General features: G+C 42.4%; 2 long non-coding RNA genes across 3 annotated transcripts in view; both read left to right on the top strand.

Annotated features, from left to right (window-relative positions):
- The window catches only part of LOC149982921 (uncharacterized), a 255,617-nt gene that overhangs the window by 104,971 nt on the left and 125,744 nt on the right, over positions 1-24,902 (top strand). The gene's annotated exons all lie outside the window — the stretch shown is intronic.
- LOC149982922 (uncharacterized) lies at positions 17,895-21,896 on the top strand. The gene is made up of 3 exons (XR_016496924.1): positions 17,895-20,073; positions 20,366-21,253; positions 21,377-21,896. It is a non-coding gene; the product is annotated as an uncharacterized LOC149982922 (long non-coding RNA).

Here is a 24,902-nt window from a genome sequence, read left to right as displayed (position 1 = left end):
TGGCACCAGCCTTGCGCACGGTGTCCCCGGTTCGCCTGCATAGCCCAGTGCGGGCTATTCCACCTCGCCGCACTGGCAGGGCGACCGGGACCATTCAACCGGGTAAGGTTGGGCAGGCTCGGTGCTCAAGAGCTCCAGTGCGCCTGCACGGCCCGGTCTATCCGTCACCACCTCCACACCCCAGCCCTCCGGTGGCAGCTCCCCGTACCAGGCTGTCTCTCCGGCCCATCCGTCCAGAGCCTTCCTCCTCTCCAGCGCTGCCGGAGTCTCCCGTCTGTCCGGCGCCTCTGCCGGAGCCTCCCGCCTGTCCGGCGCCTCTGCCGGAGCCTCCCGCCTCTGCCGGAGCCTCCCGCCTGTCCGGCGCCTCTGCCGGAGCCTCCCGCCTGTCCGGCGCCGCTGCCGGAGCCTCCCGCCTGTCCGGCGCCTCTGCCGGAGCCTCCCGCCTGTCCGGCGCCTCTGCCGGAGCCTCCCGCCTGTCTGGCGCCTCTGCCGGAGCCTCCCGCCTGTCCGGCGCCTCTGCCGGAGACTCCCGCCTGTCCGGCGCCTCTGCCGGAGCCTCCCGCCTGTCCGGCGCCTCTGCCGGAGCCTCCCGCCTGCCACCGCGGACAGACGCCCACCCAGACCCTCCCCTATAGGTCAAGGTTTTGCGGCCGGAGTCCGCACCTTTGGGGGGGGGTACTGTCACGTTCTGACCTCTATTTCCTTTGTTTTTGTATTTATTTAGTATGGTCAGGGCGTGAGTTGGGTGGGCAGTCTATGTTTGTTTTTCTATGTTTTGGGGCAGTTCTATGTTTTCGGCCTAGTATGGTTCTCAATCAGAGGCAGGTGTCATTAGTTGTCTCTGATTGAGAATCATACTTAGGTAGCCTGGGTTTCACTGTGTGTTTGTGGGTGATTGTTCCTGTCTTTGTGTAGTATTCACCAGATAGGCTGTATTAGGTTCTGAGTTCTCACGTTTCTTGTTTTTTCGTTAGTTTGTTCATGTATAGTGTCGTGAATAAAATACAATGAACAACCACCACGCTGCGCTTTGGTCCGCCTCTACTTCACAAGAAGAGAATCGTTACAGAGACGTTGTTAGCAAACCCCCGTTCCTGAATTGAAGGAGACTTTTTTGTGCTTCAAGTGAACATTGTTGTACAAGAACAGCTAGCTTTGCATTAGAAGCTACGCTAACAAACAGAGAAGCCATTCTCCTTTGCTTACAGCAGAAATCCCGCGCTTTGGACGACGGAAGTCCAGCCTTTGCTGGAATCCCTTGTGATTTCGTTGTCTCATTCGATTTAACAAGGCAGTTAAATTGCCAAACAAACATCTTTACCAGGTTGATCATTCAGATAAAGACCAAATTAATTTGTTCCAACCAATGAGACATTTTAAACGTGTTAATCTTAACCTATATACAGCGACACTTTCAGGTTAATTCAAGTTTAAATCCCAGATAGCCTACACAGGTATAATTAATCATTAACATTGCTGAATCAATTACATTTGCTTTTGCAAGATCATTCAAGTCCAACTCCCAAATTACTGATCCAGAATTGATGATTCATTAATGTCTATAAATTGATTAAAATATTTTTTGCAACTTCCAACAACTCAAAATCCAAACGTAATAACAATAGTAATAATAATGTGCAAGCTCTCAGAGGGGGTGGCCCCCATTACCCCACTAATTAGTGAACCCTCACCCACGGAAAGATTGATTGCTGACCTCAGCAGTGATATAATCCCAAATTATGCCAAAGGGCTGAGAATGTTAGATCACAATTCTATAAGCGAACAAAGAGCAGAAATTGTGACAAAATAAAAATAAGGCACAGGCCTTGTAAAGTTCTCTCCGGTTTAGCCCTGATGTGTGTCCGCCAGCAGAGATTGATATCGGTCCAGTACCGCAGTGCACAGCAGAAGCACAAGCAAGAAACGGTTAAGATGAAGACGGTGGAGAGAACCAGGAAACTAATGACAAAAGCAGAAAAGGAAAAGATACTGCTAGCCAAGGAACTGCGTTTGAGAATGGAATAATTCAAAGAAATGGCAAAAACTTATAACAACGAATGAGCACAAAATCGTCTTCTACATTAAGAAAATGGTCTCCTAAAGGAACAACTCGATTTAGCCAAAAATAAATATGACGAAGTTCACGCCAAACTAGATCAATTTGATGAGTTATCTTCAAACAGGGGTGAGCAACTTGATAACATGCATGCACTTTTGATGAAGAACACTCAAAGCATAATGTTGTAGTCCAAATTCTGCAAACCAAAGATGATCAGTTAATAAACACAATGACGAAGATGGATGACAAAACAGCGGAACTTATTAAAGTCGCTAACCAAATTATTGATGAGAGAACCCAGGTCGAGGAAGATGGAAAAATGGATCTCTAAGCAAGCGGAGGAAATCTCATCACTGAATCTCTCCCTCCGCACTCAAGACCTTTACCTGCAAACCATGACAGATAAGTATGAGTCCGAACGGAGCAAGTGCGACACGTGTCTAAAATAAGTACTATAAGCGCCCAAGTGGACTTTTCTATGCAGTAGAATACCACCCTTAGATACCACCTGGAGAAACTCCAGAACAGTCACCCGCTACAGTGTGACTACCCAACAAAGCAACCAATCTTGCAACCGGAACTCGGTACACACAAGAGTGAAGACGACAGAAGGTTTCAAACTTTACCTCTCTCAGATGTTCCTTAGTCTTCTCCTCTTGGCCTTACGTCCCAAAATTCTCCACAGGATGAAGCAAACATTTCCAGCGCACTTGGCATGGAACGCCTTGACAAAATTGTCAAAAACTTACGCACCTTTGACCCCGTTCCAGGGAAGCCAAACGACACTGAGATGTTCTTACCAGACATAGAGGACGCCTTGGATGGCTACCCAAATGCTACGGATACTGACAAGCTTTACCTTTTGAAGCGAATGTCGAATAAACACAAAAGACTCAAGCCAGCAAGCGGTACTGGAGCGACAAGTCTGGGTCCAAAAGGCTTCTTAACAGCTTCTACCCGTAAGCCATAAGACTCCTGAACAGTTAATCAAAGGGCTACCCAGACCCCTCTTTTACGCTGCTGCTACTCTCTATTTATTATCTATGCATAGTCACTATAATAACTCTACCTACATGTACATATTACCTCAATTAACTCGACTAACCGGTCCCCCGGCACATTGACTCTGTACCGGTACCCCCTGTATATAGCCTCACTATTGTTATTTTACTGCTAATGTTTAATAATTTATTACTTTTTTATTTTCTTAAAAACTTCTGAAAGCAGTATTGGTTAAGGGCTTGTAAGTAAGCATTTCACTGTAAGGACTACACCGTTGTATTCGGCGCATGTGACAAATTATAATGTTATATGATTTGACAAGGTTCACCCATCTACAACAGCAACACGTGCAAAACGACTACGCAAAACTTGTCACGGCTTTGAAAATAGAAATCCGTGGTTCTGCGACTCACAAACACGACAGCTCGTTGGCTAACACTGTCAAACAAGCTCGGAATGAACACCCACAAGCATACTGTCTTAAGGTTTGTTCGACTTACTTTGTCCTACTCACTGAAACAGGAATGGAAGAGCTATTACACTATTCAAACAAATGTTTCTGTCGAACATGTATCCCCATGTATCCTCATTAACTACTTAGGCCCTACAGCCCACGCTGATTTGCCAAGCTCAGAACTCAGAGAGCTTGCGTGTGCATCTCAGTTTTCAATATTGAACAGGAGCACTCACTCCAGATAGGGTGCGTTATCAGGGATAGGAGCGTTGAGAGATGACGCACAATAACAGTATCTACCATGAAACCACGATACCAATAACCACCACGTCAAAATTACTATAAAAAACGTTGGCAGCCAAACGACTACCGCTACAATCAAGCTGATTGCTACGTTCCTGAACCCAACCCACACAAAGTGTCAGGGCACAAGGGTAACAAAGGGTTCAATGATGATCAAAACATAGACCAAAACTCTCTTTAAGATCTGCCTTAGACCGCTCTGCCACTTAATAGACAAGAACAGCTCAAGGACAGAACTACATAGACCAATAAGATAAATCAAAGTTGACTGACAGATCTTTAGTCTTTTATTTCAAACAGGATACAATCTAAGTAACATAAGAAATCAAATCTGTCCGTTTAAGCTAGATATCTGTTTTTCTGCATCCCCAACATCCACCTATGTCGTCAGCCTTCTGCATCTGCGGTGGAATGTGAGCTGTGTTTGTCAGATCATGAGACATCCGGAAAATCTGTCATCTCACAAAAACGTCAATAGCGTAAGAACGGTTTGATCTACATTTTGCTCTATGATCACCACAAGCCCCACAGGCCTCATGTGAAGTTGGTACCGCCAATATACCAACTTCTGTCTGTAGCATCCAAACTGTTTGGGCTACAAACCACTCTATGGAAAAATGTAATTCTCGCAAACATGATGGTGTTCTCTGTTTTGCTCGATGACCCCCACAAGTGTCACGGGACTATCACGGTTTAAAAAATGAATGGAAGTATGGAGGTAGTTTTTGCTAAAGAAAAAATAAGTTAAATACGTAGGTGTCAAAAAACAAAAATATTTCCTGAGCTTTCCAGACACTTCAAAACCTTAAGCCTACTCATTTTTGCGTGGACTGTCTTTAGAATTTATTTAATGTGTTTCTATAGGCTACAGTGGTAGCCAAATTGAATATTTTATCAAATATATATATATATATATATATTGGGGGGGAATACCTACAGGAGTCCTAAAATTCTAAATCAAATAGCTAAATGATCCATGACCCATATTTTTACCTTTGTAGCAATAGTTGCCCATCTTTGCGAGGCATTGGAAAACCTCCCTGGTCTTTGTGGTTGAATCTGTGTTTGAAATTCACTGCTCGACTGAGGGACAAATAATTGTATGTGTGGGGTACAGAGATGAGGAAGTCACTCAAAAATCATGATTTGTTATATGATTTATTTTGAATTCAAGGGACACTTAACCAGCATGGCCACTACAGCATTCTGCAGCGATACGCCTTCCCATCTGGTTTGCGCTTAGTGCAGTGGTTCTCAATCCTGGTCCTGGTGACCCAAATGGGTGCAGTATTTTTTGCTCTAGCACTACAATCCTGATTCAAGTCATCAAAGCCTCATGATGAGTTGATAATTTGAATCAGCTGTGTAGTGCTAGGGCAAAAACAAATGTGCAGCCCTTTGGGTCCCTAGGAACAGGATTGAGAACCAGTGGCTTAGTGGGGATATCATTTGTTTTTCAACATGACAATGACCCAAAACACAACTCCAGGCTGTGTAAGGGCAATATGACCCAGAAGGAGAGTGATAGAGTGCTGTATCAGATGACCTGGCCTCCACAATCACCAGACCTCAACCCAATTGAGAGGGTTTGGGATGAGTTTGACGGCAGAGTGAAGGAAAAGCAGCCAACAAGTTCTCAGCATATGTGGGAACTCCTTCAAGACTGTTGGAAAAGCATTCCAGGTGACTACCTCATGAAGCTGGTTGTGAGAATGCCAAGAGTGTGCAAAGCTATCATCAAGGCCAAGGGTGGCTGCTTTGAAGAATATAAAATCTAAAATATATTTTGATTTGTTTAACACTTTGTTGGTTACTACATGATTCCATATGGGGGTGAACATGGAGAGAGAGATCACACGATCTCATGACAGTCAAACTATGGGAATGTGTTCCTTTGGACCCAAGAGTTACAACAGCCCTATGGGCATTGATCAAAAGTAGTGCACTATACAGGGAATAGGGTTCCATGTGGGACACAACCAGAGACTTCCAATTGGACAATTAGACTTGACCCCCAAATTGGAAGGGTAGCCGTCAGAAAGCAAATTTTCCATACGTCTTTGCTGGCCTGACAGAGATGGAAGCTGAAGCTTGGCAGGCAATATTTCTCCAAGCTGAAAGGGAACTGGAATTAAACCCACAGTAGAGGCCATTTGATACATGAGGCACAGAAGGGACAAATGACATCCAGCAGCACATCCATTGTACATGGCCGCAGAGTCATTGACCTGACCATTTTCTAATAATTATGTTTATTTTTACGTGGTTTCATGTTAACCTGACACCCTGGAATAAATCATCAAACATAATGATATACAAGAATGTACATTATGCAAAATAACAAGAAACACATACTCATAACAACGTGACAAATATCTCATGTTACATTACCCCTAGGAAGGCTGTGAACGTATCATAATGTATACTGAACAAACATATAAACACAACATGCAACAATTTCAAAGATTTTACTGAGTTACAGTTCATATAAGGAAATCAGTCAATTGAAATAAATGAATTAGGCCCTAATCTATGGATTTCACATGACTGGGCAGGGGTGCAGCCATGGGTGGGCCTGGGAGGACATAGGCCCACCCCCTTGGGAGCCAGGCCCACCCACTGGGGTGCCAGGCCTAGCCAATCAGAATGAGTTTTTCCCCACAAAAGGGCTTTATTACAGACAGAAATACTTCTCAGTTGCATCAGCTGTCCAAGTGACTGGTCTCAGATGATCCCGTGGGTAAAGAACCTGGAGGTGGAGGTCCTGGGCTGGCGTGGTAACACATGGTCTGTGGTTGTGAGGCCGGTTGGAAGTACTGCCAAGTTATCTTAAACAACATTATGGTAGAGGTGTTAACATTAAATTCCCTGGCAACAGGTCTGGTGGACATTCCTGCAGTCAGCATGCCAATTGCATGACCCTCAAAACTTGAGACATCTGTCCCCAGCTCAAGGGGCATATGTGTAATGATCATGCTTTTTAATCAGCTTCTTGATATGCCACACTTGTCATGTGGATGGATTATCTTGGAAAAAGGAGAAATACTCACTAACAGAGATGTAAACAAATATGTGCACAAACTTTGAGAGAAATAAGCTTTTTGTGCCATGGAACATTTCTGGGATCTTTTATTTTAGCACATGGGACCAACACTTTACATGTTGCATTCATATTTTGGTTCAGTATACATAACTTGTAACAAATCCTAATTTGTGATTTGTAGCAGTTGATAGTAGCAGTGAACGTGTGTCGATGTTAGCTTTGATTTCAACTAACTTTCAAGTGCAACCATCACTCCCGTGTTCCAATGGCACGTTGTGTTAGCTAATCCAAGTTTATAATTTTAAAAGGTTAATTGATAATTAGAAAACCCTTTTGCAATTATGTTAGCACAGCTGAAAGAGGCAATACAACAGGCCTTCTTTAGACTAGTTGAGTATCTGGAGCATCAGCTCCAGGAGCATCAGTACAGGCTCAAAATAGCCCGAAACAAATATCTTTCTTCTGAAACTCTTCAGTCTATTCTTGGTCTAAATAATGAAGGCTATTCCATGCGAGATATTGCCAAGAAACTGAAGATCTCGTACAACTGTGTACTACTCACAGAACAGAACAGCGCCTCTAACCAGAATAGAAAGAAGAGTGGGTGGCCCCGGTGTACAACTGAGTAAGAGGACAAGTACATTAGAGTGTCTAGTTTGAGAAACAGACGCCTCACAAGTCTTCAACTAGCAGCTTTTCTAAATAGTACCCGCAAAACACCAGTCTCAACGTCAACAGTGAATAGGCGACTTCAGGATGCTGGCCTTCTAGGCAGAGTTGCAAAGAAAAAGCCATATCCCAGACTGGCTAATAAAAATAAAAGATTAAGATGGGTAAAAGACCGCAGACACTGGACAGAGGAAGACTGAAAAAAGTGTAATGGACAGACAAATCTAAGTTGAAGGTATTCGGATCACAAAGAAGAACATTCGGGAGATGCAGAAAAAAATGAAACGCAAGAAGTGCCCATCAAGTCAATCCAACTTGTGGGAGGTGCGTCAGGAAGGATGGGGTGAAATCTCTTCAGATTACCTCAACAAATTGACAACTAGAATGCCAAAGGTCTGCAAGGATGCAATTGCTGCAAATAGAGTATTCTTTGACAAAAACAAAGCTTGAAGGACACAATTATTATTTAAATTAAAAATCATTATTTATAACCTTGTCAATGTCTTGATTATGTTTCCTATTCATTTTGCAACTAATATCATGTATGTTTTCATGGAAAACAATAACATTTGTAAGTGACCCCAAACTTTTGAACAGTAGTGTATTTACGTGTGTATGTCTTTGCTGTCTCTCCGTTGAAAACACTTAATCCGTCTGGGGAGTAATTCAACAGAAAGTCTCTGGTTTGTCCACCAGAGATCAAAGTCTTTCGTAGTTGTAGCTCTGTTAACATGCATACATCAGACGTACCAATGGTCGTTTGATAGGGAAATGAACGGAAATTTCAGAACGGATGTTTCGGAGTACCACCCGGTGGTTCCTGGTCGAGGTTACTTGACTAAAGTACTTAAACAGCTGCAGACTGAATGTTCCTGTGTAGTCTTCATCTTCTTCACTCGAGAATGTTTCAGAGTGTTTCAAAGTGTCTTAACCATTCGTGACATCCGGTTCACACTGTCCGCCTGCTTGGTCTCTAGTTTTAAACCATTTCTCAGCCATGTAGCCACTGCTTCACGCTGTCTGGTCTTTAGTTTTGTAGATTTCTTAACCATTTGTGCGTGTGGACTGCGTTCGCATGTCCTCTGACCTAATTTACATTTCGTCATGAGTCCTATTTAAGCACTCGGGGATAAAGGGGCGTTCCCTCCTTTTGCTGTGAGGTCTGTGCTCGCATGGGTGTGGCCAATGACTTGGTTAGGACTTCATATGAAAAACAATTATTTCATTTAGAAGGCTAACATCACATTACATCTTCTCAGAAATGGTTTAATATTTAATCATAGAAATAACCCAACATATAGCAGATGTGAATCTGATCACTGGGAAATATGCACATTCAGAGATACAGTTATGATGTTCTGCTATCCTTAGTTACATCACCAATTAGTAATGAATTAATTACTAATTAACAGGATTGTTATTTAAGTGCCCATGGACCATTCCAACTGTGGAATACAGAAATCTTGTTTCATTATTCAACTTTTTGACGTTACCGTTTTGGCGGGAGGAATCTCCTTGTAACAGAGGTTTCTTACCCCTCAATCCTGTATTTACAACCGGTCATAAAACTGGTGAGGGAGAGAGAGGAAAATCTAGCGCCTATGATCCTTTTTTTTATTTCACCTTTATTTAGCCAGGTAGGCAAGTTGAGAGCAAGTTCTCGTTTGCAACTGCGACGTGGCCAAGATAAAGTATAGCAATTTGACACATACAACAACACAGAGTTGCACATGGAATAAACAAAAAATAGTCAATAATACAGTAGAACAAAAGAAAACAAAAAGTCTATATACAGTGAGTGCAAATGAGGTGAGGTAAGATAAGGGAGTTAAGGCAATAAATAGGCCATGGTGGCGAAGTAATTACAATATAGCAATTAAAAAGCTAGCCTTAGATGACCTAACTTCCTGTGTATATTTGTTCCTAACTTCCCTGAAAGGTTGCATATCACGGGGGCTATTCGATGCTAATGCAGAACGCCACAGGATGTTTCTGTGCTGGTCAAGGGCAGACAGGTCTGGAGTAAACCAAACACTAAATCTATTCCTAGTTCTATTTTTTTTTTAATGGGGCATGCTTATGTAAGATGGTGAGGAAGGCACTTTTAAAGAATAGCCAGGCATCATCTACTGACAGAATGAGGTCAATGTCATTCCAGGATAGCCTGGCCAGGTTGATTAGAAAGGCCTGCTTGCAGAAGTGTTTTAGGGAGCGTTTGACAGTGATGAGGGGTGGTCATTTGGTCGCAGACCCATTACGGATGCAGGCAATGAGGCAGTGATCGCTGAGATCTTGATTGAAAACAGCAGAGGTGTATTTGGAGGGCGAGTTAGTTAGGATGACATCTTTGAGGGTGCCCGTGTTTACGGATTTGGAGTTGTACCTAGTAGGTTCATTGATCATTTGTGTGAGATTGAGGGCATCAAGCTTGGATTGTAGGATGGCCGGGGTGTTAAGCATGTCCCAGTTTAGGTCACCTAGTAGCACGAGCTCAGAAGATAGATGGGGGGCAATCAATTCAGAGGGAGGTCTATAGCCAGCGGCAACAGTGAGAGACTTGTTTCTGGAAAGGTGAATTTTTAGAAGTAGAATTGTTTGGGTACATTGTTTGGGTACAGACTTGGATAGTAATACAGAACTCTGCAGGCTGTCTTTGCAGTAGATTGCAACACCGCCCCCTTTGGCAGTTCTATCTTGGCGGAAGATGTTATAGTTAGCGATGGAGATTTCGGGGTTTTTGGTGGTTTTCCTAATCCAGGATTCAGACACCTCTTTTGGTTTCAATCTTGTGATTATCCTGTAAATTGCAACCAACATAAACATGACCATGGACTGTCCTGGTTGTGGATCGTCGTTGTGGTCCACTTCTGGTGGTTGACCCGGGTAAGCTTTCTGAAAGCTGCAGAGCACCACAAATATATAATTACATTTATTCCCAAATGAGCGGTGTTGTGGCACTAAGTGATGGTTGTATGGGAAACTTGTTTATGGCTCTATCACTTCCTAAATGTCAAATGAAATTAAACTAAATGGAATAAAAGCATAAACAAAATATATAAAAAATATAGTTATCACACCTTAATAATTGAATTGGATTGTATTCTATATAAATCCAAGGTCTTGGCAAAATGACCCTATCATGGCATTGTCTCAAGTAATTTCTAGGGCATTCCTAATTCGTGGTGTGTTGCTTATGGCACTATCCTAAATTGTAAGGCACCAGCTTCAGGCAGTCTACAGGGATGACCTATGGACCTCTGTGGAGAAACTGGTGAGCACTGTAGCTGTAGAGTCAGAGAAAATTTTACACTTTAATAAGGCTGGTTTTTGTTCGAACCCTTAAGTGATCCGAGCATATATCCTCATCAAAACTTGATGGATGCACCCATCCCGTTAGCGGGATCATTTACGTCAACATCAGCTGGATTGCAGAGCGCCAAATTCAAATTAAATTACAAAAAATATTACATTTTCATGAAATGACAAGTGTAATATAGCAAAACACAGCTTAGCTTGTTGTTAATCCACCTGGCGTGTCAGATTTCAATAAAACCTTTCGGCGAAAGCTATCCAAGCATTTATGTAGGAACATCTCTCTCAGTAGACAAAATATTACAAACAGCTAGCCGCCAAATAGATTGGTCACGAAGGTCAGAAAGTAAATAAATTAAATCGCTTACCTTTGATGATCTTCGGATGTTTGCACTCACGAGACTCCTAGTTACACAATAAATGTTGCTTTTGTTCCATAAAGTTTATTTTTATATCCAAAATACCTCCATTTGTTTGGAGCGTTATGTTCAGAAATCCACAGGCGCGAGCGGTCACGACATCGCAGACGAAAATTCCAAATAGTATCCGTAATGTCCACAGAAACATGTTAAACGTTTTCTATAATCAATCCACAGGTTGTTTTTTCAATATATAATTGATAATATATCAACCGGGACTTTTGCTTCGTCAGTAGGAGAGAGAGACACAATGGCTGCTCCAAACTGTTGCGCAAGCAAAGTTCTGGGGACACCCAGCTATACACTGACGAGATGTGATCTTCCTTGCTCATTTTTCAAAATAAAAGCCTGAAACTATGTCTAAAGACTGTTCTCAACATGGGGAAGCCATAGGAAAAGGAATGGTTGATATCCCTTTAAATGGAGGGAAGGCATTCAATGGAACATGGAGCTTTCAAAATAAAGGCCACTTCCTGGTTGAATTTTCCTCAGGTTTTCACCTGCCATATCAGTTATGTTATACTCACAGACAATATTTTGACAGTTTTGGAAACTTTATAGCAGTTCAATTTGGGTACGTTTTTCATCCAAAAATCTAAATACTGCCCCCTACACTCAACAGGATAACTTATTTTGAATCGGTGTCCAATCCACGGGACGTTGGAGCTAACATAGGCTAATGAGATTAGCATGAGGTTATAAGTAACAAGAAAATGTTCCAGGACATAGACATATCCAAAATTGACAGAAAGCTTTAATTCTTGTTAATCTAACTGCACTGTCCAATTGACAGTAGCTATCACAGGGAAATAATACCATGCAATTGTTTGCACAATTTTAAACTTGAAAAGTTATTAATAAACAAATTAGGCACATTTGGGCAGTCTTGGTACAACATTTTGAACAGAAATGCAATGGTTCATTGGATCAGTCTAAAACTTTGCACATACACGACTGCCATCCAGTGGCCAAAATCTAAATTGCACCTGGGCTGGAATAATACATTATGGCCTTTCTCTTGCATTTCAAAGATGATGAAACAATCAACAGACCATTTATTTTGGATTTGCCCTCAGGTAGCCTATTTGTGGTCTCAGGTTCAGGAATGGCTGAAAATCCATAGCATTGATCTAAAATTGACCCTAGAAATAGTACTGTTAGGAGATCTGAAGAGACCGGGTAAGTCAATTACTAATATACTAATACTCTTAGTAAAAGTATTTAACTTTAACTTGTAATCTGTGGATTATATTGAATTAAATAGATTGAAATTGTACATTAAACATCACAGCATAGTTGAAAGATATGTGTTGAGAAGAAACCCAAAGTGGGTGGCCAGCAGAGATAGATGGGATGGGCTGAGGGAAGCTGAGGGTTGTTATGTGGAATATGGAGACAAGTGGGAGTGGAGTTGCTCTGTGGGAGATAGAATGATGGTCAAAGATAAAAAATAAAATTTAAATTAAAAAAGTCAAAGTAAAACATAATAAAAAGTAGATTTGAATGACACTAAGGGGCAGTGTTTTTACAACTAATGCCAGTTTGCCTGAGGCTGATGCCATGCATATACACACACTCTCATTCAAATGAACACATACAAGAACACACACACATACATGTAATAGTGCCAGACATGCACACAAACATATACAGTTGGCATTGCTGTTATGCTTTTAGTTGCCCTTGATGTTCTTTGTTTTAAAATGATTATTTTGCAATGTTGTTTGCTGTTTTCTTCTGACTTTTCCTTTTTTCTCTTTAGTTCATTCTCTTGGTTGTTGGTGCATTGGACGGTTCTTGGGGGTGGGGAATGGAATTAATTGTATTTTTTATTTTTCTTCCAGGGGGGGGACTGTGGGAGTGGTCTCGAATGGTTGAGGGACAGCTATTGGGGAACTGTGGGGGGATCTGGAGGGTTTGGGTTCACGTTTTTTGGCCTGGTGGTAGATCGGTCAATTTTGTCCCTTGAGCAAGGAATTGACCCTGGATGCTTCTGTGTGTCGCTCTGAATGGGAATCTGTTGGATGACAGGTATGATGCAGTTGTTGAGCAGCTTCACTGCAAGTATATTGTATGTTTCGAATATTCAATAAAAAATATATATATATATTTTTTAGATGATGGTACAACAGTATTATATTTTACCAGATCTAATGTGTTATATTCTCCTACATTAATTTCACATTTCCACAAACTTCAAAGTGTTTCCTTTAAAATAGTATCAAGAATATGCATATCCTTGCTTCAGGTCCTGAGCTACAGACAGTTAGATTTGGTATGTCATTTTAGGCTAAATTCTAGTCAGATCCTGAAGATGTTTTTTAGGCACATGAAAGTTCACGTTCCAGCAAGCATTTCTGCCAAAAAACGCATTGATAAAAAAAGTTGAATTTCAAATGGCTCTCCTGTGAAGAAGTGACACACGACATACGCCTAGTTTCCTGAAATGAGTCACATATGGCCCCACATATGAATCTTTAAAACGATGGTTGGGCTAAGGCTTAAGCGGGTGTGAACAATGCTGAATAGGTGTAGTCAAAGAAGAGCTCTCAAGTAGGTGTACCACACTATTCAAGGGCCATTTTCTCAAAGGCGGGGTTAAAAGTTTATCAACTTTCGAAGCAGAATTACTTTCTCATTGCTTGTCAACTGCAGTGTGTGATATACCATTTTGTAGCTCTGAGTCTCTACTTCATTCCAGTGTAAAAAAACACAATTAGAAATTTTGCTACATAGGACCGAATTGTGCTGGTCGGTCACAAATTACACATTATGTTAACATCTGACTCCAGAGTGGCCTGTTCTTGCAATTTATAGTCTGACATTTCAGATGTATATATGATAATTATTCACATATGTCATGACTTGCCCTGTTGGGTGAGCATCACAGTTGCCAGATTTTCCTCTCTCTCTCCCACCAGTTTTATGACCGGTCATAAATACAGTGTAGAAACTTTGGGTTTGGCAGGATTGAGGAGAAAGAAACATTTTAGTTATAAGGAGATTCCTCCTGCCAAAACGGTAACATCAAAAGGTTGAATAATTAAACAATATTTCTATATTCCAATCAGCTGGAATGGTCCGTGGATACTTAAAAAACAATCCTGTCGAATTCATTACTAATTGGTGATGTAACTAAGGACAGTAGAACAACATAACTATCTCTGAATGTGTATATTTCCCAGTGATCAGATTCACATCTAGATGTTGTGGAACTTAAACAATTAAATATTAAACTATTTGTGAGAAGATGTAATGTGAAGTTAGCCTTCTAAATGAGAGAATTGTTTTTCATATGAAGTCCTAACCAAGTCAGTGTCCACGCCCACGCAAGCACAGACATTACGACAAAAGGAGGGAAAGCCCCTTTTTGCCCCGATTGCTTAAATAGGACTCGTGACATTAGATCAGAGTACGCAGTCCACATGCACTAATGGTTAAGAAATCTACAAAACTAAAGACCAGACAGTGTGAAGCGGTGTCTACATGGCTGAGAAAAGGTTTAAAACTAGAGACCAAGCAGGCGGACGGTGTCACGAATGGTTAAGAAACTTTGAAACACTCTGAAATTTTCTTGAGTGAAGATGAAGACTACACAGGAACATTCAGTATGCAGCTGTTTAAGTACTTTAGTCTAGTGAACTCGACTGAGAACCACCGGGTGGTACTCTGAAAGATCCATTCTAAAGAACAGGTCAAAAGTGTTGCAAAAGACCAGTCCATTCAAAATCCGACAAGTCGATCTGCTGTCACCATAAACAGAAACGCCACATCACGTCGTTGCGAACAACCATTCCACGTTATGGGGAATATGTCCACTAAACGCAACTTCAAAAGGCCATACACGGAAACAGTCCTGGAGGACTGCTTGACCCGTCATGCGCTAATTGATTCGGGCTCGACAATATCGGTCATCTCTCAAACATTGTTCAATGATGTCAAAAGGGCTTTGAAGCCAACTAAACATTGGTTAAAAAGGGAATGATGCTGAAACTACACTTCCAGGACATGTCGCTTGTTCACCCTGTGAATATTACCAGCCTCAGATCTGAACCCCTGCTAATCGGAGCAGACTTGATGGATCGGTTACTCCCACTGATGGATTGGAAAACCAACCACGTATGGATACAGGTCACAGTGCCTTCTCCACTGACCACACTGTCTCCCCTAACGCTAGCAGAAATGCAGTTATCCACGAGGGAAGATATTATGATCCAAGAAAATAAGTACGATATCTCAACACATTCCATCAGAAAACCTGATTGACCATTATTTTCATGATTTCGAGCCAGCAGTCTCTGTGAATGAGCAACTTCCCTCCTCCTTGAAGTCATTCAGTACTGTAGTTGAGATGAACTTCTCTTGCCCTTCGGACACTTCCACAAGCACTGTGGTTGTCTCAGCAATGAAAACATTGATGCGCAGAGTGTACTCTGCTTCCGATGATACATCTTCTGCTTTGTGGGGGACTGACCCCTTACAATGACACGAATGGCGTCAGTCCCACAACTGGCCCGATGACTCCCACTGGTGAAACACTTTGCGATATCACAGACAGATATCCTCGTCTCAGTTCGCAGGTACTGAAGAGGTTGCCACACGTTTTTAAGCACAAACACCAGGAGAGATTTGGTTGAAAAGTTAGTCAAGCTAATGACAACGTGGTCGCTGACAACTCCTTTCTTTTGTTCCTCGGATACCAACATCTTTTTGTTTGTGCCTCGGATACCAACACCAACCGCTGGTGGGGGGTCCCACCCCCAGACCCATGATGTCCGGTGGGGGGGTCGAGACTACGTGCAACACTGTACGAGGCCGCCAGAGCAGAAAACAAGTCTAGTTGTAAAATTCCCCATGAGAACAGAGAGGAACAGACATGCCCCTCAATGGGGATAACCTTAGAACACATCTAAGATATCACTGAGGTGTACCACACTGGTTGCAAAAAATGCCCAGTCTTTCCACCTCAAAAACAAATGGCAACAATAATCATTCCTTGCCATGTGTAGTTTCAACTACAATGCAACTAGTAAAATGCCTTAATCATGTGTTCATCCATTAGGATACATTTCAGAATAAATCGGTAAGATAACTGGGCCCCTTGAGTACCAGTACCAATGCCAGCACAGTCAGTCCAGCCACAATCAGTAAGAAGGTTAGAGACATCACAAGTCAAATTGCTATTGATAACAGCGGCAGGGGAGTTAGTAGTCACTCAAATTGCAACACGTGTAAGGGAATCTCCAGAACACTCTTCTGATGGTTAACACACATGCCACTAATAATTTAACCCTTCATTCAGGAGGAAAGTTATTAGAAGTCATGAACCATGATCACACCCCGCATGACTGGTTCAGTGTTTCCGTCGTGAGGTTAGCTCCTCCGTGGATAACATAGCTATGAAATAGAATCCTTCATACATATCACCACTACAATGGTGTAAGACACATTGACGTGTAGTAAAACTACTACAGGTCCCCTTAATCCATGTTTTGAGGTCTACATAAATTCTTACTGACCTCAGGCATTGACTTGGAAATTATCTGATGACATCAGACTCATTCTGAACAGGTTGCAGCCTACCCGGATACTTGGTTCTCTTTCCCTTGGTATGTGCACTTGTTTAAGCACAAATGCACACGTACAACGGAACATTTATTTTAAAATATTTTTTTTCTCCTGAACATCCGTTTTTGGGAGATGCTGGGTTATCGCATATCCGGTCAAGTCATTAATATCCTTTAGGTGATTGGTCGATTCTTCTTGGGTACGGGACATCACTCCGAGCCCTTACCAAAACTTTGCAGACAGTTTCTCTAGCCTCGGATCTGAAATCAGTAGTAAACACCACATAGTATATTTGAATTCCGCATGTTAGAACCAAGAGCACAGGCCAGTCTGACACAGAGGACAAACAGAGCACAGCTTCACCACAGTCATGTTGCGCCTTTACATTGCTGAAAACTATGTGTCTGTAGCCCAAACCATTCAAAAATTGTGACCCTTGTTATATGGAGCTCCTTGTTACTCTTTCTGCCCCGGACTCACACACATTTTACAAAATTGAATAAACCATGTTGTGGGACGCTATGTTTTGGTTTGATAACAAACTACATTGTGTAGTCATGTTACCTAGCGAGCTAACAACCTGGTCATTTGACCAGTAGGCTATGCACAAATTTGGAAGCCACAGGACAAATATAAAAAAGATAGATATGCAAAGAGATGTGATTCAAAGGCAGGATGCATATTCCTAATCACTGTAATTCAAAGCTATATCTTAATCAAAACATTTTTTTCTGGTGTCCCTTAAACAATGTTTCGTGCCTAACTGTGACCCAATTCAGGAATCTAGGCATATGCTGCATGTCACAACTTCACAGGAGAGCCGTTTGAACGTAAAAAAAAAAAAAGGTTGGGAACAAAGCATGTTTTTTTTTGCCAGAAATGCTTTCTCAAACATGTGAACTTTTATGCCATCTGTAAATGCGAATACATTTTTTTAAATAACCTAGTTGGTTTAGTCAAAGAGAAGGAAGGAACCTTCCCGCAAGCCATGATTGGTTGAGATAATGAGTGGGCTGGACATGCTGAGAGATGAGTTTCAGATTGGTCTGTGGAGTAGCATCTTTTGTCTATGAAGTGAGCTGCTCATTATGCATAGATAATACTTTCTACTGTAGATTATTCTAAAGATATAATGTTAGCCATGGAGAACTGCAAATATGTTGCTACTGCTCTCAATAACATTTCTGCCCTGAATTTATCAGGCGCTATCGACAAAGTTCAGTGGGAAAAAGTTGTGATGGACTACTTTCTGGAGGATGATTGTGACATGCTGACACTCTCTGACTGAAAATGAATCACACGATGAGGAAATCCCTGATTTAGGTAAAAATATTTTAATTGAAGAAGACATTTAGAATTTTCTGATGACAATGATGGGTAAGAAACAGCGATCAACAGTGTTGTTGTCACGGAATAAGTTGACTGAGTTTGGAAATCAGTGGAACACAACAGGCCAAACAAGCTGTGCAAACTAAACAGAAACGACACAGGATGTCTTATTAACAAAATGGGGTTGCAGTCTGCCGTGAAGCTATCATCATGTATACGGGTAAGAATTTAGCTACAGTTTCAGATGTTATACGATTCTAATTTTGTTAAGTTGTTTTCATTGCAAGTTAAAGCTTTCTGTTAGCTAGCCAGCTAGAGTCAGCTGTATAAGGAAATAAGCAAACAGGAAACGGCTCACCCAGAGGTGGTGCTCCTGGTGCCCGGGGACTTTAATGCAAGGAAACTTAAATCAGTTTGACATAATTTCTGTCAACATGATGAATGCGCAACCAGAGGGAAAAAAATGTGAGATCACCTGTACCCACACACGGAGAGCTTTGCACACGTCTCTCTCGCCCTCCATTTGGTAAATCTGACCACAATTCTATCCTCCTGATTCCTGCTTATATGCAAAAATTCAAGCAGGAAGCACCAGTGACAAGGTCTATAAAAAAGCGGTCGATGAAGCAGATGCTAAACTACAGGACTTTTTTGCAAGCACAGACTGGAACATGTTCCAGTATTCTTCCGATGGTATTGAGGAGTACACCACATCAGTCACTGGCTTTATAAATAACTGCATCAAGAACGTTGTCCCCACAGTGACTGTACGTTCATAACCCGACCAGAAGCCATGGATTACAGGCAACATTCGCATTGAGCTAAAGAGTAGAGCTGAAGCTTTCAGAGTGTGGGAATCTAACCCGGAACCTTATAAGAAATCCTGCTATGCCCTTCGACGATCCATCAAACAGGCAAAGTGCCAATACAGGGTTAAGATTGAATAGTACTACACTGGCTCCGACACTCGTCTTATGTGGCAGGGCTTGCAAACTATTACAGACTACAAAGGGAAGCACAGCCGCGAGCTGCCCAGTGACACGGCCCTACCAGACGAGCTAAATCAGTTCAATGCTCACTACAGCTCAACGTTCAACATCATAGTACCCGCAAAGCTCATCACAAAGTTAACGATCCTGAAACTAAACACCTCCCTCTTCAACTGGATCCTGGACTTCCTGACGGGATTCCCCCAGGTTGTGAGGGTAGGTAGCAACACATCTGTGCTCAGTCCCCTCCTGTACTCCCTGTTCACCCATGACTGCATGGCCAGGCAAGACTCCAACGCCATCATTAAGTTTGCAGACGACACAACAGTATAGGGAGGAGGTCAGAGACCTGGCCGGGTGGTGCCAGAATAACAACCTATCACTCAACGTAACAAAGACTAAGGGGATGATTGTGGACTACAGGAAAAGGAGGACCGAGCACCACCCCATTCTCATCGACGGGGCTGTAGTGGAGCAGGTTGAGAGCTTCAAGTTCCTTAGTGTCCACATCAACAACAAACTAGAATGGTCCAATGAATGGTCCACACCAAGACAGTTGTGAAGAGGGCACGACAAATCCTATTCCTCCTCAGGAAACTAAAAAGGTTTGACATGGGTCCTAATATCCTCAAAAGGTTTTACAGTTGCAACATCGAGAGCATCACTGCCTGGTACGGCAATTGCTCGGCCTCTGACAGAGGGTAGTGCATACGGCCCAGTACATCACTGGGGCTAATTTGCCTGCCATCCAGGACATCTACACTAGGCGGTGTCAGAGGAAGGCCCTAAAAATTGTCAAAGACCCCAGCCACCCCAGTCAGACTGTTCTCTCTACTACCGCATGTCAAGTGGTACCGGAGCACCAAGTCTAGGACCAAAAGGCTTCTCAACAGATTTCACACCCAAGCCATAAGACTCCTGAACAGGTAATCAAATGCCTACCCAGACTATTTGCATTGTCCCGCCCCCCCAACCCCTCTTTTATGCTGCTGCTCCTCTCTGTTTATCCTATGTGCATAGTCACTTTAACTATACATTCATGTACATACTACCTCAACTGGCCCGACTACCTGGCGCGTGTATATAGCCTCGCTACTGTATATAGCTTCACTACTGTTATTTTTCACTGTCTTTTCACTGTTGTTTTTATTTGTTTACTTATCTATTGTTTACTTAATACGTATTTTTTTTACTTCACTCTTTTTACTTCGCTCTAAGGTCTACACCTGTCTCCCATGCCTCCCATCAAAAAAGAGAGCTGGCCCAATCACGCAAATGCAGTAGCGCAGTCATCAACTACATGCACCATTTCTTCACCATCTACGGAGTTAGGGAAACACATGTGGAACTGAATTTTGATAACTGCAGTGACCAAAACAAGAACAGGTTTGTGCTCTGGTTGTCACGTGGGACTAGGTGAGTGAGGAAGGTATCAGGCGCAGAGAGTTCCACGGGGAAAAAGTGCACTTTAATCCGGCAAAAACAAACAAGGCCACAACACAGGGCGCGGAAATATATGGACCACCCAAAACACAGGGTGCCAGGTCCAGAACACAAACACACCTAACTAACGCATACACGTAACACAAAATTAATCCCGCACAAAATAAGGGCGGGTAAACATACTTTAAATAAGGAAGCCCATCAAGCACACACAAAAGGACACAGGTGAAACTAATAAGACAAAACAGACAACGAAAAAGGGATCGGTGGCGGCTAGTTGGCCGGTGACGACAACCGCCGAGCACCGCCCGAACAGGCAGGGGAGCCAACTTCGGCGGAAGTCGTGACACTGGTGCTGTGCCTGGCGGACCATGCACAATCTCCACCACAGTCTGGACCTTCACTTCCTGATCACAGGCCTCACCAAGTTTGCCCCCCCGACTGGTGCATCAGCCTCCTCAAGCAGCGCTTCAGAAAGACCAGAGTGAACACTTTGTCTGAGATTGCTGGTGTTGTGAAGGACAGCACTGTGACAGGGGTCAACACCCCACAGCTGGTTGGACTGGAGGATGGTATGGTGCTGGTGGAAAGCTATAGCTGGCAACAACACCTGACTCCGTACTTCAGGCCGCTGCCACAGATCAAGCAGTACCAGCACTTCAGGTGAAATTAATTTTCATTGCTTTGTATGCGGTTATTCTTCTTATCTAAACTTGGTAAGTGAATTGATGTTGTGCAGGGTTGTAATTCTGATCTGTCTTCTGATTTTTTTGTTGTTGTTGTTAGTCTCTGTTTTACAGCTTCTATGCTCTGGAGCCTGGTGTTGTCGCCAAGGAGCGTTCGGCCTGTCGGGACCATGTTACGGCTGCTGCGCAACACGGACATCCTTCCTCCCATCGATGGTCTGCCTGTACAAGCACCACCTGGACTGGACACAGCTAGACAAACTTTTCTTTTTGAGAAGATCAGGGAATTTTGCAACGAAGAGGCTACAGCCATCACATGCCCTGCACCAAAGTCAAGGGCAGGACAGATACAGGTACCCTCCTTCGTTGCTGCTACAATTTTTTTTATCCTGCTGCTCAGCCACTTTAGTCCTGATTGTATGCATGTAAAACTACCTTGTCTCTCACTGATATTGTTATTGTACGTACTGTGTGTATTATTTTATTTAAATTGACAATATCTATTTCTGATATTGCTACTATGCAACTAACCATTTGGCTATATCGTTTACATCTTCTGTAGAGGCCCCTCCACTTAGCAAGACTCAGCAAAATATTGATAAATAAAATTAATATTGATATGTGTGGTCGTAACATGATTTTGTGACATACCACAACAATATCATGTGACCGTATCAAGTGTCCACCACATGGCGCATACATCTGTTTATGTACTTTACATGTGCACCTCACTCAGGTTTCAACTCAGGTTGCATGGCCTCAACTTATTTATGTAATACTATGTGATAAGTGCGTGTGTAACAGTATATAAAGTATGCAAATGTTGTAGTGTGAAGGCATTTGGGAAGTGGTGTAAAGTACTTCAGTTAAAATACTTTGAAGTACTAAAGTTTTTTTGGGGGGTATGTGTACATTGCTTGACTGTTTATATTTGTAAAAGATTGTGCCGTCTGGTTTAATATAAGGAATTTTAAATGATTTATACTTTTACTCATTTATACTTTTGACAATTTAGTACTTTTTCCACCCGTGGATGTGGCTTGGGTTATAGCATTTATTTCACAGGATCCATCAATTTAGACAAGTGTGTCTGGGTAAGCGTCATCTACTATTTACAAAATATTTTTATCTGGACACTTTCTGTTTACCTGGAATTTTTCCTTATTGTAGGCTACTACCACTTTTAGTTTTAATCTTTACTACACTACTTACTGTTTAGCACATGACCTCACATGTGAATCCTTAAGAGATGGGTGTTCCTGGCTTAAGAGTGTGTGAACAATGCTGAATGGGTGTAGACGAAGGAGCTCTCCAGTAGGTAAAGAAAACTATTTGAAGGCCCTTTTCTCAAAAGTGAGTATATAAGTTTATCAACTTTCAAAGCATAATTACTTTCCCATTGTTCCTCAAATGCAGTGCATGATATACCATTTTGTAGCTCTGAGTCTCTACTTTGATTCAATGTAAAAAAAAATATATATATATATATATATATTACTTTGCTACATAAGACTGATTTGAGCCGGTCAGTCACAACTTTTCTAAGTTGGGAGCATCGTGTGTGTGAGGGAGAGAAAGAGTGGTGTATGCGTGTATGGGATAGGATATGTGTGAGAGAAGGAGTAAGTAAGTAAGTAAGTAAGTAAGTAAGTGAGAGAAGGCGTGAGTGAGTGAGTGAGTGAGTGAGTGAGTGAGTGAGTGAGTGAGTGAGTGAGTGAGTGAGTGAGTGAGTAAACATCATCCTCTCTACATCATGTTAACGTCATCCTCTCTACATCCTTAACTTGAGAGTCTGGAATGGTTACTTTGATTTGTCGCCACGAAGAGATGATAATGAAGGGGCTCTGCACTGAGACTTTCAGGCGGCACCCTACCCTGGTTGGATATCCCCTTTTCCAATTGAAGGAATCATGATCTATTGTTTTACATAGGACAGTCCCAGCCCTTCCTCTTTCAGCCAGCCATTTTGGGACAAGCATACACACAGTAGCTAGCTAGCTACACTGAACAAAAACATACTGAACATAAATATAAACGCAACATGTAAAGACATGGTCCCATGTTTCATGAGCTGAAATAACATATCCCAGAAAATGTTCATACACACATTAAGCTTATTTTTCTCAAAGTTTGTGCACAAATTTGTTTACATTGATGTTAGTGAGCATTTATCCTTTTAGCAAGATAATCCATATACCTGACAGGTGTGGCATATCAAGAAGTTGATTAAACAGCATGATCATTACACAGGTGCACCTTGTGCTGGAGACAAGAAACTATCACTAAAATTGGCAGTTTTGTCACACAACGCAATTCTACGGCTGTCTCAAGTTTTGATGAAGAGTGCAATTGGCTTGCTGACTGCAGGAATATCCACCAGAGCTGTTTCCAGATAATTTAATGTTAATTTCTCTACCATAAGCCGCCTACAATGTCGTTTTAGAGAATTTGGCAGTACGTTTAACCGGCCTCACAACTGCAGACCACGTGTTACCTCGCCAGCCCAGGACGTCCACATCTGGCTTCTTTACCAGCGGGATCGTCTGAGACCAGCCACCCGGACAGCTGATGAAATTGTGGGTTTGCACAAGAGAAGAATTTCTGCACAAACTGTCAGAAACCGTCTCAGGGAAGCTCATCTGCGTGCTCGTTGTCCTCACCAGGGTCTTGACCTGACTGCAGTATGGCGTCGTAACCGACTTCAGTGGGCAAATTCTCACCTTCGATGGCCACTGGCACGCTGGAGAAGTCTGTTCTTCGCGGACTAATCCCAGTTTCAACTGTACCGGGCAGATGTCGTGTATGGCTTTGTGTGGGCGAGTGGTTTGCTGATGTCAACATTGTGAACAGAGTGTGGGGTTAGGGTTATAGTATGGGCAGGCATAAGCTACGGACAACGAACACAATTGCATTTTTGATGGCAATTTGAATACACAGACATACCGTGATGAGATCCTGAGGCCCATTGTCGTGCCATTCATCTGCCGCCAGCACCTCGTGTTTCAGCATGATAATGCAGGGCCCCCTGTTGCAAGGATCTGTACACAATTCCTGGAAGCTAATGTCCCAATTATTCTATGGCCTGCATACTCACCAGACATGTCACACATTGAGCATGTTTGGGATGCCATGGTTCGACGTGTACAACAGTGTGTTACATTTCCCTCCAGTATCCAGCAACTTCGCACAGCCATTGAAGAGCAGTGTGACAACATTCCACCGGCCACAATCAACCGCCTGATCAACTCTATACGAGGAGATGTGTCATGCTGCATGAGGCAAATGGTGGTCACACCAGATACCTACTGATTAACTGATCCATGCCCCTTCCTCTTTTAATTATAGTATCTGTATTCCCTGTCATGTGACATCCATAGAATAGGGCCTAATTCATGTATTTCAATTGACTGATTTCCTTATTTGAACTGTAACTCAATAAAATCTTTGTAATTGTTGCATGTTGCATTTATATCTTTGTTCATTGTAATATAAACCAGAACTACACCTGAATATATCTCAACCCAAATACTCATACGAACCAGGTTTACACCTATGGTGTTGCCATGGCACCCTGGTAGATGCCTAGAAAGACAGCTCCTGTACATTTGTACATAATTAGTTATTTT

The sequence above is a fragment of the Oncorhynchus mykiss genome, chromosome 6 (assembly GCF_057628025.1).
Source record: "Oncorhynchus mykiss isolate SJ-2025 chromosome 6, ASM5762802v1, whole genome shotgun sequence".
In the NCBI taxonomy this organism is placed as follows: Eukaryota; Metazoa; Chordata; class Actinopteri; order Salmoniformes; family Salmonidae; genus Oncorhynchus; species Oncorhynchus mykiss.
This window is presented reverse-complemented; position numbering and strand designations above follow the sequence as displayed.